Source organism: Pleurodeles waltl, chromosome 3_1 (assembly GCF_031143425.1).
Source record: "Pleurodeles waltl isolate 20211129_DDA chromosome 3_1, aPleWal1.hap1.20221129, whole genome shotgun sequence".
NCBI lineage: Eukaryota > Metazoa > Chordata > Amphibia > Caudata > Salamandridae > Pleurodeles > Pleurodeles waltl.
Window position 1 is genome coordinate 1,113,216,555 of NC_090440.1, and position 11,659 is coordinate 1,113,228,213.

Consider the following 11,659-nt stretch of genomic DNA (forward strand, 5'->3'; position numbering starts at 1 on the left):
TACACTGTAACCGCAAGAGTAACAGTTGCTCCCTCGAAGATAACCGTTTCGAATGCACGGAAAAAAGGGAACTGACGTCCGCACGTCGTCGAGGACCTCTTATTGCCTGTATGACGTCAGACGGCGTCGCGTGCGAGACAGTGACGTCCTCGTCGACGTGCAGAGACTAGTAAGAAGATTTCCGTAGAATGCTGGCGCCATGGGAGTATTCATGAGGTGAGGAATCCACAGGTAGTTGTATCCATCAGAATTTTCATTGTAGTTTAGTGACTCCATATTCCAATTCTGATTGGCACACTGGAACCCCCTTATAAGTTCCTAGTAAATGGTACCTAGGTATCCAGGGCATTGGGGTTCCAGGAGAGCCTTATGGTCTGCAGTATTTCTTTTGCCACCCATAAGTGGCTCATACAAACCTTTCTTCAGTACCACCACTGCAGCCCGAGTGAAATAGTGCACACACTATGTCACAGCCATTTTCACTGCACCAGGTAACTTATAAGTCACCTATATGTCTAATCTTCAGTTACTGAAGGCTAGGAGCAAAGTTACTGTGTAAGATGGCACCCTTGCACTAGCAAAGGTGCCCCCACATTGTCCAGGGCCAATTTCCCAGACTTCGTGAGAGTGGGGACCCCATTATAGGTGTGCACTACATATATGTCAATACATATATGAAGCTTCACAATGGTAACTCTGAATATGGCCGTGTAAGGTGTCTAAGATTGTGAAATTGAACGCCCAATCCAAATCTGGTATTGGGGGGCCAATTCCATGCACCCTGGGGGTCCCACCATGGATCCTAAGTACTGCCGAACCAGCTATTCAAGATTTCCACTGAAGCCCTAGCTGCTGCCACCTCACAGACCGGTTTCTGCCCTCCTGGGGATTGAGCAGCTCAATCCCAGGAAGGAAGAACAATGCATTTCCTTTAGGGGAGGGGTATTACACTCTCTACATTGGAAATAGGTGTTACAGGCATGGGAGGGGTATCCTCCCAGAGCTTCTGGAAATGGTTTGAAGGGCACAAACGGTGCCCTCCTTGCCTAATCCAGTCAACACCGGTTTAGGGACCCTCAGTCCCTGCTCTGGCGTGAAACTGGACAAAGGAAAGGGGAGTGACCACTTCCCTGTCCATCACCACCCCAGGGGTGGTGCCCAGAGCTCCTCCAGAGTGTCCCAAGCATTAGCCATCTTGGATTCCAAGGTGTGGTACCCTAAGAGAACATCTGAGTGGCCAGTGCCAGCAGGTGACGTCAGAGACCCCTCCTGATAGGTGCATACCTGGGTAGGTAGCCCATCCCTATCTCAGGACTATTTAGGGTTTCTACTCTGGGTGTTTCCTCAGATTCAGCTTGCAAGATTCCTCTAGGACTCCTCTGCATCCTTTGTTTCAGCTTCTGACCATCGGATCAACCGCAGGCTGCTCCAGGAACAGCTGTAACTGCAACAAAGTATCCAGGAAGGCTCCTGTGACCTGCAACTTCAGCTCCAGCCAGCAACTGCAACAGTTTCCATGGTGTGCATGCTCTGAGGACTGCCTGTCTTCATCCTGTACCAGAAGAACCGAAGGAATCTCCTGTGGTGTGACGGAGCCACTTCCCTGTTTCAGCAGGCACCTCTCTGCGATGACGACCTGTACTCTGGGCCTCCTCTCCTGTCGACGAGTGTGATTCCTGGAACACAGGTGGTGGACTGAAGTGATCATGACTGCCAATAGGTCCAGCTGTCCAAATTTGGAGGAGGCAAAAGCTTGCCTCCCTGTGCCAGACAATACCCCTGTGAATCACGTCTTCTGCAGCTCCTTGGGCTTCTGTGCGCTTCTTCCAAAAAGGATTAGTGCACAGCGTAGCACAGGTCCCCAGCACTCCATCCTGTGATGCACAGCTCCTTGAGTTGTTCTATGGCTGTGTGGGATCCTCCTGTGTAGTGCTTTGATGACAGCACTTTGCAACTCATCTGTCTCTGTGTCCTGGGACTCCTGTGGGTGCTGTCTGGTCTTCTGAGGGCTCTCTGAAGTGCTGAGAGCTCCCTCTGTCTCCTAAGTCAAAGTTGAGACCCCCAGGTCCCTCCTGGGTCTGGGCCGCTCCTCTTTGATGCAAAACGCGTACTTGAGTGAATCAAGGCTTATTGGTGGAATCCATCCTGCATCCAACAACTCGACGTGGGACATCTCTTGCACCAAGCAGGAACCCTCAGCTATCTTCTTTGGTGCATTTCTGTACTTTTCTCCCAACCAGAGAATCCACTTTGCACCTTGTTCCAGGTGGGCAGGGGCTCCTGTTATTCCTGGACTCTTCATCGACTTCTGGACTTGGTCTCCTCTCTCCACAGGCCTTCAGGTCCAGGAATCCATCATTGGTTGCTTGCAGTCTTGCTTGGTTCTTGCATAATTCTTCATCATGACTTGTAGTGTGTTCTGAGGAAACTTGCTGTACTTTACTCCTGCTTTCCTGGGCTCTGGGATGGGGTACTTTACTTACCTTTGGTGTTTTCCTACACTCCAGTGCCGCTCTTCACACTACACTTGCCTAGGGGGGAATCCAACTTTCGCATTCCACTATTTTAGTATATGGTTTGTGTTGCCCCTAGGCCCATTGCAATCTATTTTGTTTTTCACTGTTTGCACTATTCTGTGACTGTTTACTTACCTGATTATGGTTACTGTGAGAAAGTAGCCTCTTTCTAGCATGGTTAACCCCATTTTTGGCCTGTTTGTGAGTGTGTGTCACTGTGTTTTTACTGTGTCACTGGGATCCTGAAAGCCAGGGCAGGACCCCAGTACTCATAATGAAAACCCTATATGTCAGTGTGTTTTGCCTGGCTCACAGGGATCCTGCTGGCCAGGACCCCAGTGCTCATAATTTATGGTATAATGTGTGTGTTGTCAGTAGTGCTTGACTGTGTCACTGAGGCTCTGCTAACCAGAACCGCAGTGCTTATGCTCTCTCTGCTTTTTAATTTGTCACTATAGGCTAGTGACTTAATTTCCCAATTTTAATTGGCACAGTGCCCCCCCCCCCCTTATAAGTCCCTGGTATATGGTACCTAGGTACCCAGGCATTGGGGTTCCAGGAGATCCTAATGGGTCGCAGCATTTCTTTTGCCACCCATAAGGAGCTCAAACAAACCCTTCCACAGGCCTGCCATTGCAGCCTGCGTGAAATAGTGCACACACTTGTCGTGAAGGATCTCATTATTTTAATGAGACTACTGGATTTCGAGCAGCAGCATCGCCTGCGGTGTGGGAGACTGAGTCTGACCCACTACAGGTGACAACTGTCGCTCCAATCCGGGTTTTTCTCTGGCTAACTAACAGTGCCTCACCTCTACCCATGGGCAGGGGTGATTGGGCAGCCGAGCGCATGACATAACTGGTTTCTCAAGAAAGCCGTGGTCACTCAGGTCTCATCCGTTTCACTCAGATACATTAGTCTCATATATACAATGACAAACAGAGGCAGTATATGTTTCAATAATGATTTTAGTGAAGCGACTGCATCTTAGATAGCAAAGCGTGGGCTGCTATAACCAGGATGATACAGCATGACAAGATAAAAATTGTGACAAGGAGAGTAAAGCATAGAAATAACGCTACTATATTGTCACTATAGTCAATAGACAAATTCCTACCCAGGCTATAATTGAGCACAGCATGTTAAGCTCTAATTCTGCCCTTCAGGTTTCCCTGGGAAGACATCATCACCCATACCTGAGCAAAGGCCTGAAGTCTGCATAGGCAACTGTAGCAAAGCATTCAGCAATCAGCATATTGTTGTGGTTCTCAGGCTGGAATCTCCCTCTAACGTGTAAGCGATAAGGAAGTGTTTTTATAATAAAGCAGCTGATGTTCTGAGACAATGTCCCTACGAAAGGATGTGTATTTTCTATGAATCTCAGAGACGAAACTTTATACCACGTTCATTGGCAACCTATCTTACTGCAGCCGTGGAAGAAGCACAGAGTGCGCAAGAATGTCTCGTTTTGAGAACAGAGTGCTGGCCTAGGCAAAAACAGCTAGATTGAGAAAATAAAACAAGACTGTAAAAGCGGCTACTGTAACAATAATAAAATGAAGCCGAATAAAATATATCTAGGTTAAAGTGCACTGCGGCAGGCCTAGTATGCTAAAATAACGTGCACGGAGTTATAACTAAAATGGCTTATGTAACATATAAGTCACCTATATGTCTAAACTTCACTTGCTGAAGGTTAGCTGCAAAATTACTAAGTGTGAGGGCACCCTTGCACTAGCTAAGATGCCTCACATAGTTAGGGGCCAATTCCCGGGACTTTGTGAGTGCTTGGACGCCATTACACGTGTACACTACATATAGGTCAATACCTATATGTAGCTTCACAATGGTAACTCCATTAATATGGCCATGTGAGGTGTCTAAGATCATGGAATTGTACCACCATTCCAAATCTGGTATTGGGGAGCCAATTCCATGCATCCTGGGGGCTCCACCATGGACCCCCAGTACTGCCAAACCAGCTCTCTGAGGCTTGCAATGCAGCTACAGCTGCTGCCACCTCACAGACAGGGTTCTGCCCTCCTGGGGTCTGAGCAGCCCAGTCCCAGGAAGGCAGAACAAAGCATTTCCTTTGGGAGCAGGGTGCTTCATCCTCTCCCTTTGGTAATAGGAGTTACAGGCTGGGGAGGGGTACCCCCCTCACCCCCCCCTCAGCCTCTGGAAATGCTTTGAAGGGCACAGATGGTGCCCTCCTTGCATAAGCCAGTCTACACCGGTTCAGGGAGCCCCACTCCCTGCTCTGGCGTGAAACTGGACAAAGGAAAGGGAAGTGAGCACAGCCCTGTCCATCACGACCCTAGAGGTGCTGCCCAGAGCTCCTCCAGTGTGTCCCAGACTTCAGCCATCTTGCTTTGCAAGGTGTGGGGATACTTTGGAGGCCTCTGAGGGGCCAGTGTCAGCAGGTGATGTCAGAGACCCCTCCTAATAGGTCCATACCTGATAAGGTAGCCAATCCCCCCTTTAGGGCTATTTAGGGTGTCTCCTGTGGGTTTCTCTTCAGATTCTGCTTGCAAGTTTCCATCAGGAATCCTCTGCAGCTACTACGTCATCCTCTGACCTCGGATCAACTGCAGACTGCTCCAGGAACCACTGTAACAGCAACAAAGTATCCAGAAGGTCTGCACTTCCGCTGCAACTTCAGCTCCATCCAGCAACTGCATCAGTTTCCATGGTCTGCACGCTCTGGGGCCTGTCTTCACCCTGCAGCAGAAGGGCCGAAGAAATCTCCCATAGAGTGACGGAGTCACTTCCCTGCTAAAGCAAGCACCTTCTAAGTTGACGACCTGTTCTCTTGGACTCCTCTCCTGGCGACGAGCGTGCTCCTTGGAACACAGAAGGTGGACCCCATTGACACAGACTGTCCAGAGATCCTGTTGTCCCAATTTGGAGGAGGTAGGACCTTGCCTTCTGTGAGAATGACAGTACCAATGTGCACCGCGTCTTCTCCACCTCCTGAGGCCTCTGTGCACTCTTTGCAAAATTCCTTTGTGCACACCCTGGCCCAGATCCCCAGCACTGTATCCTGTGATGCTCATCTCACTGAGTTGTTCTCCGGCGGCGTGGGACCTCGCTTTGTAGTGCTACATCAACTGCATTTTACATCTCCTTTGTCCCTGTGTCCTGGGACTCACATGGGTGCTATCTGGTGTTCTGAGGGCTCTCTAAAGTGCTTAGAGCCCCCTCTTCCTCCTCACACAGAGTTAAGGCCCCCAGATATCTCCTGGGTCCAGATAGCACCATTTTGATGCAAAACGCAACTTTCCAGAACCAAGGTTTGTTGGAGAATTCCAGCGCCAAAACTCACCTGCATCGAACATCTCTTCGTGGGACATCCAGTGCATCATTCAGGAACCCGCTGACATCTTCCTTGAGTGCATTTATGTAGCCTTCGTCCAACCAGGTACTCTTCTTTTGCACCCTTTTCTGGGTTGGCAGGGGCTCCTGTCCTTCCTGGAAATTCTTTCGACTTCTGGACTTGGTCTCCTTCCTTTGCAGGTCTTCAGGTCCAGAAATCCACCATTTGGGGTTTGCAGTCTTGCTTGGTTCTTGCAATAACTCTAATCACGACCTGTAGTGTGTCCTAAGGAAACTTTCAGTACTTTACTCCTGCTTTCTGGGCTCTGGGGTGGGGTAATTTACTTACCTTTACTCTATTCCTAGTCTCCCAGCGATTCTCTACACACTACACTTGTCTAGGGGGGAATTTGTGATTCGCACTCCACTTTCTTAGTAGATGGTTTGTGTTGCCCATAGACCTATTTTCTCCCATTGCATTCTGTAGTATTTCCTATTGTTTGATAATACTTGCCTCCAGAAGGAGTATTGCCTCTAAGATATTTTTGGCTTTGTGTCACCCAAATAAACTACCTTTATTTTTGGTAACACTGAGTATTGTCTTTACTTGTCTATAAGTACTGTGTAACTATAAGTGGTATTGCAAGAGCTTTTCATGTCTCCTAGCTCAGCCTAAGCTGCTCTGCTTTAGCTACCTCTAACAGCCTAAGCTGCTAGAACACTGCTACATTTCACTAATAAGGGATAACTGGACCTGGTGTAAGGTGTAATTACACAAGGTACCAACTACAAACCAGGCCAGCCTCCAACATTGGTGGTGCAGCGGTCGGATAAGTACTTGCAATTGCTTTACCACTTTTTTACTAGTGCTTTTTATAAGAAAAGCGTGCTCCAATACTTAGAGCATACATAATATATGCCTAGAAGTAATTTCTAACTTGTCCCCACCCTTGTCATGTGACATACCATCCTTCTTCATGCCATCCTTGTCTCCCCCTGTATGAGCTTTTCTGCTCACCCTTGTTCTGACCCATGTGTCTGCCTTCTTTCCCAATTCTTGGGGAGAGGTCAGATCCGAGTCCACAAGATACTGGTGCAACAAATCAGACACACAATAGTTCAATATATGCTCTCTCAGAATTAAGTTATACAGGCTTTCATAGTTAGTCACCTTACTGCCATTTAACCAACCTTCTATGGCCTTCACTGAACAGTCCACAAAATCTGACCAATCCTGTGACGACTTCTTTCTGATCTCTCTGAACTTTATTCTATATTGCTCGGTGGTTAAGCCCAGACCATATAAGAGTGCATTTTTTGGAATGTGATAGTTGTCTGCATCATCATCCCTGACAATAAGGAGTCTGTCTCTCACCTTGCAAGTGAAAGACAACCACAGGATGATCAGTATAGGGAAAGGTTAGGAAGACATTGTGACGCGAAGGGTTAATTAGCTTGAACAGTGTAGATGAGCGTGATGCCTGCTGAGACCCGAAACAACGTGGAAAAGTCCATGATGTTGTTTTCAAGTTTGTTTTCCAACATTCCATAGATAAAATTGTTCAAGCTGCATGTGTAAGAAGCAGGATGTGTAGGAGAGAGACACGAAGGTCGTCTTAACCCTGAGAAAGGGAGTACAGGAAAAAGACAGAAAAAACAATGGCAATGGAACGGCAGATCAGCCAAGGGACATGTGCTGATAACATAGCTAGAAGATGTGAGAAAGGAATAGAATCCAAGCTTCAGGTTATTTAAGCAGTGAAGCGCGGGTGAGGGGATTGAAGCTTGCAGATCGGGTTGTGAAAGCTGCCATCGCCAGGCCTACAGTGCTGCCGCCCTGGTTTTGCTGTTTAGAGACCGTGACGCTCGAGGGGGAGAGAGGTCCAAGCGGGCGGTAGAGGGCTTCCCAGCATTTGTGGATTAAGTTAAGTTCCACCCAGGGATGAAAGGCCTTTATTTCTCTGCTCTATTGTTATGATTGATTATTAAGCATGCACTATGTTTATAATCTGAAGTATTCAGCTCATTTATATTTTGCTTCCTGAACATCTTAACGTGAGCTTGCTACAGTAATTGAAATATGTGTTTCGTATACAGTTAATACAGTTAATCAAAGCTTATATCTGTCAATGTCTTTGCTCATATATAAATAGATGTCACTGAACTCTTTGCTCATATATAAATAGATGCTCTTTATTGCTGGTTTTCATTCTACTTCGTTGATGTGCCAAATGCATAAATTTTCCTGAAATTCTAGTAAAGCTAAATTGTGTTCATAATTGGTGTGTGGTCCTTCATTGAGCGTCCTTATTGACTTATATCGAAGTATATCCACTGAACTTGAGGGACCTTCTGAACTTTACAGGCCCTCTCAAGTGCAGCAAACCACTTATAGATGTCATCCCCAGCCTTGTAAGGGGGAACAACTATGTGCAGATTTCTGGAATCAAATGTAGGTTCCCTAACACTGGAGTTCCTGAAACTGCTGCTGCCACCATGGAGAACTAACCCCAAACCCTGCCTTTCCCTTTCCACAGACAGGGATTCCCTGTCTAAGGCCAACTGTTGCTGCCGTAGCCTCAGTCTGGCCTCCTTTAACCTCAGCTTTCTGAGTTCCCTATCTAGGGACTGGTCCTCAGGGTTAGAAGTGTGGGATGCTTCTGAAGTAGAAGTAACATGGGAATTGGCAGAGGCAGATCTTTCCCTAACTTGAGCCACCCTAGTTACCTGGCCTCTAGGTGTGAATGGAGCCCTACTGGTGTGTGATCCCTTCCCACTCCCAGCTATACTAGGGAGTTTGTTGACAGAAAGATGAGTGGAAGGATACTCCCCAGGATTATCATTATGCTCCACTAAGCCTGCCTGGTTGGACTCTTCCACTACCTCCACCTCTTTCTGATCCTAACCAGTGCTAAGTCCCTGGTCATCCTTCAGAAGGAGATTTAAGAGGAATTCCTTATTGGAGTTCTTCCCAAACCCTAGACTTCTTTCATTGCAGGTACCCCTCAAAATGTTAAAGTTTAAACTTTCATATGTTGCCTTCACAACTCTAGGGGTAGCCTCTACACCAGACATGTTGAGAGAAAGAGTTTAGGAATAAAGAGTAAAAAGTTAGTAGAATAGTAGGCCTACCTTTTTAGAGAAAATAAAAAAGTTTCCAAAGTTTTGAATAGTTTTTTAGAATGTTAAAATTGACTTCCCGGTACAATTATGTATAGCTCTAAATATTGGAGCAAGCTTTTCTTGTGAAAAGCACTAGTAACAAAGTGGTAAAGCAATTGTAAGTACTTATCCCACTGCTGCACCACCAATGTAGGAGGCTGTCCTGGTTTGTGGTGGGTACCTTAGGTACTTACACCTCATACCAGGTCCAGTTATCTCTTTTTAGTGAAATGTAAGCAATGTTCTAGCAGCTTAGGCTGTCTAGGGGTAGCTGTAGCAGAGCAGCCAAGGCAGAACTAGGAGACATTCAAAGCACTTGCAATACCACTATAGTCACACAGTACTTATACACAATAAAAGACAATACTGAATATTATACACAAAATCAGGTAAGAAAACAGTCATAAAAGAGTGCCAACAGTGAAAATCACAGTACGTTGCAATGGGCCTAGGGGCAACACAAACCATATACTACAATAGTGGAGTAAGAATGTTGGTTTCCCACTTAGGCAAGTGTAGTGTGTAGAGGGGCGCTGGCTGTGTAAGAAGACACCAAAGGTAAGTAAAATACCCCACCCCAGAGCTCAGGAAAGCAAGAGTAAAGTGAAGCAAGTTTCCTAAAACACACTAGAAGTCGTGATAGAAGATAATGCAAGAACCAGAAGAGACTGCAAGACACTAATGATGGATTCCTGGACCTGAAGACCTGTGGAAGAAAGGGACCAAGTCCAAGAAGCACTGAAGAGTTCAGGGAGAACAGGAGGCCCTGCTAACCCCGATGAATGTGCAAAAGAGGAGCCACCAGTGGGAAGACAGTCAGTATAGCAATAAAGAAGACAGATACAGGTTCCTGGTTGGTGCAGAAAATGTCCCACGCCGGATGGATGAATGCAGTCTGGTTTGCATTACGGGATTCCACCAACAAGCCTTGGTAAACGGAAAAGTTCCATATCGTGAAAAATGGCGCTATCCGGGCCCAGGAAGGACCAGGTCGACTCTACCCAAGAGGGCGAGACAGAGGGGACTCTCAGCAACTCAGAGAGCCCTCGGAAGACCAGGCAGCATGCACAGGAGTCCCACAGCACGGGGACTGTGAGAAAGTAGCCCCTTACTAGCATGGTTAGCCCCACTTTTGGCCTGTTTTTGAGTGTCCTTTCTGTGCCTATTGTGCATGGAGTACACCACCTTACTGTCATGGACAGGATTGGTTTAATTCAGGGTAGTGTGCCTGGATTAGTGGCCCTTTGGATTGGTGACAGTGCTGTGTCTAGGTTAGTTTTCCATTGTGCCGTTCCATAGCATTGCTGTCATTGCCATGTAGTTGTCCTCAGTCACAACATCCAGTTGCTGTAGCTAGTGCAATTCTCATACATGCAAAAGGTGTGATGTGACGTGCACAACGCTAGTGCATTGTGGGAGTCATAGTGATTGTTATTGGCAGTGCTATCCGTTCACTTGGCAGGGAATTGTCAAAGCCCAGCTCACCTGAGTTCTTGTTCAGTTCTGATGGAGGTTGAAGACAATCCGACCCCACCCTGAAACTGCTTGTTCCAGCACACTAGTTTTTAAAACAGTGCACTAAGAACAGAAGCTCAAGGGAAGGGGGGAAGTGGATAAAATAAAAAAGAGAGACAACACCGTTCTTGCGTTTCCACTGTTGAAGTGCTGCACAAATCTGCGGCCCTTTCTGACTTCTGTAGAAACTGGTGCCTAATGAAACATAAACAAAGAACAGATAAGTGCAACCTATTCCTAAATGGGTTCCTGACTATCCCTTTATTTATTAGAAATTCTCTTCTAAAAGTACCTCTTGGATCCTGGTCTCTAGTTTCCAGGTTTGGATTGTGTTACTGCTCTGGGATGTGCTTTCTATTACTGTAAAGCTTCTAAAACATTAAACAAATACCGTTATCAGAATTACCAATATCAAACATTCATCATAATATAACTAAAGCCTAAATTCCCAATAGCAGACTCACTTTTTCCATATTTCCAGAATCTTTTATAAAACAAATACTGTACTTTTACATCAAAATACAGCATGTAATTTGTGCAAGTCCTTGATTTACTGTTTGCCTTGCTGTTAATGGTTTCCACTGTTCGATTCTTAAAAGTTCCATGAGAAAAAAACAATGTTTGCTTCACAAAGTTCTGCAAAATATTCTTGTAACAAAGAGTTTGAATCACAATGTTCGTGGAAGGTATTTTGTTTCAAATTGTCTATACACGAATCCAGAAATTGTTGTCAAAGTTCTTTCAGGTAATAAAAGGTTTTGCACTTACTTGTTGCTGGCAAGAGATACTGATCAGTCTAACCTTGTCTTCTTTCTCTTTTGCAGGTTACTCATAGGAGAGAGGCTGAAGCAAGGAGGAACCGGAAACCGGAAGAAGGAAGAGCCAGAAGCTGCGCCCATTGAAGTCAATGAAAGTCTGTAAAGAGCAGGAGTGCCAGCGCCGAGGGATCTGTTCTCAGGTAAGCGGGAGGTAGACGAGCACAAGCACTGGGTGAGGCTCGGGGGATGCCTTTTATAGACAGGGCTGGGTGTGGTTTGAAGGGCTGGGTGTGGTCCTCACATGCTGCACATGTTCTTGGAAGGTGTGCAGAGCTGGGTGTGGTTTGAAGAGCTGGGTGTGGTCCTCACATGCTGCACATGTTCTTGAAAGGT

At 46.5% G+C, this 11,659-nt stretch overlaps 1 long non-coding RNA gene across 1 annotated transcript in view; it reads left to right on the plus strand.

Moving 5' to 3' along the window:
* The window catches only part of LOC138283320 (uncharacterized), a 60,805-nt gene extending 49,361 nt beyond the window's left edge, over positions 1–11,444 (plus strand). Inside the window, exon 4 of the long non-coding RNA XR_011201186.1 lies at positions 11,333–11,444. This is a non-coding gene — a long non-coding RNA (uncharacterized lncRNA). The remainder of the gene's footprint in view (positions 1–11,332) is intronic.
* Positions 11,445–11,659: the final 215 nt, after the last annotated feature.